This window comes from Gadus morhua, chromosome 21 (assembly GCF_902167405.1).
Source record: "Gadus morhua chromosome 21, gadMor3.0, whole genome shotgun sequence".
NCBI classification, from domain to species: Eukaryota; Metazoa; Chordata; class Actinopteri; order Gadiformes; family Gadidae; genus Gadus; species Gadus morhua.
Window position 1 is genome coordinate 17,684,583 of NC_044068.1, and position 2,500 is coordinate 17,687,082.

At 40.1% G+C, this 2,500-nt stretch overlaps 1 protein-coding gene across 1 annotated transcript in view; it reads right to left on the minus strand.

Moving 5' to 3' along the window:
* Positions 1 to 2,500, minus strand: part of hivep2a (HIVEP zinc finger 2a) — a 76,953-nt gene that overhangs the window by 50,179 nt on the left and 24,274 nt on the right. The window lies entirely within an intron of this gene.

Below are 2,500 nucleotides of genomic sequence, written 5' to 3' on the forward strand. Positions count from 1 at the left end.
ATAGCCCCCCCCTTTCTCCCTTTCTAGAGAGGGAGAGAGAGATAGACGGACAGTCCCTGAGAAATGTAGAGCAAAGGACAATGTGTGTGTGTGTGTGTGTGTGTGTGTGTGTGTGTGTGTGGTGTGTGTGTGTGGTGTGTGTGTGTGTGTGTGTGTGTGTGTGTGTGTGTGTGTGTGTGTGTGTGTGTGTGTGTGCGTGGATAGGACACAGGCTACATTTTGACAACATGAGTTATACATAAAGAATACTGATGTTAATACTGTTTAATTATTCATCATACACACAACTAGAAATCATGGGGTCATAGAGGATGTGTGTGGGCGTGTGTGTGTTTGTATGTTTGTGTGTGTGTTCTTGAGTCCAATACCAATACGCTAGACTAAACACAATGCTACTGTACTGTACTATACTCTCTAGAGTCGAGAGAGTACAGTACAGTACAGTAGCATTGTGTTAAGTCTAGAGTCTAGACCTAACACAATACTACTATACTGTACTGTACTGTACTCACAAGACTTAACACAGCACTACGATACTAGGCCGTAATGTACATGCTAGACATAACCAGGGCTTGAAAACGAAGTTATTTTTCAATCGTTCCGCTCCGAACGGAACCGGTATATTTAACGTTTTCGTTCTTGCTTTCCGCCGCCAACATATCGTTCCTGAACCGGTTCGGAACGTAAAATAACGTTCGTTCTTAACGTTCCGGCAGTGTTATTGGGCCTAGTCTATTTTTGTGGTCGATACCTTACAACTCGACCTAGTTATTGGTATTTGCCTTAATTTACACAGTAGTCTAAATGCGCAAAAATCATAAATCAAGGGCAGCATCCAACAATATTCGCAATATCCATCTCACATACCAGGCAGACTGCTGCTGACTGTAGCCTATATTCTATGATAAATATAATTTGTATCAAAATTATTTCTGGATAAGTGGGCTACAAACTTCTTACCTGGTTGTAAGTTGTTGTATCCATATTCCATGGAGATCTTCAGATATAGAGGCTCGCTCAATCATTTCTAACCCCGCCTAAGCAAATATGTTGTACTTTTCTATGTTGCTGACAAATACCCAAGTCTCTCCAACAACTTCCAATTTAACTCTACATTTCATTGTGCAACATTTTAAAAATCCCGACTCTTGAAACGACATAAGGCCTGGGCAGGCACAATATATCATCTTCACAGGCCTACATTACAAACATAATTTCCAAATCGATGTCACTGTGCGAGTAAGGCCTATTTAAGATCGCAACTGAAATGGCATACGGCCTCTCGCCAGGGTGGTGGTGGGAATTTGTGACAACTGAGCTTAGCGGGCGGCGAAGTGAACGCGGCAGCCGGAAATATTATTATTTTTTCATGAAATTGGCTATGTTTTTGTGAAATTTATAGGCTATATAGAGAACGAAAAAACCCCGTATTATTAACCGGTTTATAGGGGATTCAGAATAACATTTCTGTTCCGGAACAGCTGAAGACCATTTGGTTTCCGTTTCCGTTTCCGTTCCTCGTAAAATTCCGTTTTCGTTTTCGTTCCTTGAACCGGTTCGGAGCCCAGGACATAACACAGTACTAATATACCATACTCTAATCCACTTTTTAGACCTAACCAAGTACTACAATACTAATACTCTGCTGTACTCGCTAGACCTAACAGAGTAGGCCTACTACTATACTATACTTTACTCGCTAGACCTAACAGAGTACTACTATCCTATACTGTACTGTATTCGCTAGACTTTAAGGACCCACTTGAAAATGAGATGGTACATCTCAAGGGGCTATCCTTGAAATAAAGTATAAAGAAGTACTAACACAGTACTACTATACTATTGCTAGAATTTACGCAGTATTACTATACTATACTGTCCTGTACTCGCTAGACTTTAGACAGTAGAACTATACTATACTGTACTGTACTGTACTCGCTAGACTATACACACAGTAGAACTATACTGTACTGTACTCACTAGACTTTACACAGTAGAACTATACTATACCGTACTGTACTCGCTAGACTATACACAGTAGAACTATACTATACTCGCTAGACCTAACACAGCACTACTACAGTGTCTACTAGCCACTACGCTAGTCTCTACACACAATACATACTATACTTACTCTACCACTATGCAAGAGTGACAACAGTAATAACATACTAGACTTCAAATTGCACTACACTAAACACAATATGACTATACTATACTGTACTGTACCATTATGCTACACTAAGCACAATACTACTATAGTATACTGTGCTGTTCCAACATTACTAAACTAATCCGTACACTAGCCACTACACTAGACTTAACATAATATACTTTATCTACTCCACTAGACTTTACACAGTACTTATTATCTGTACTTTACTCTACTCTTCCACTATGCTATACTGAACACAACGTTATCATACTCTACCAGGATCCTAGACCAAACCCAGCATCCCCACTCTGCACTTCTATCTGTTGTCACCGACAACCAGACCGA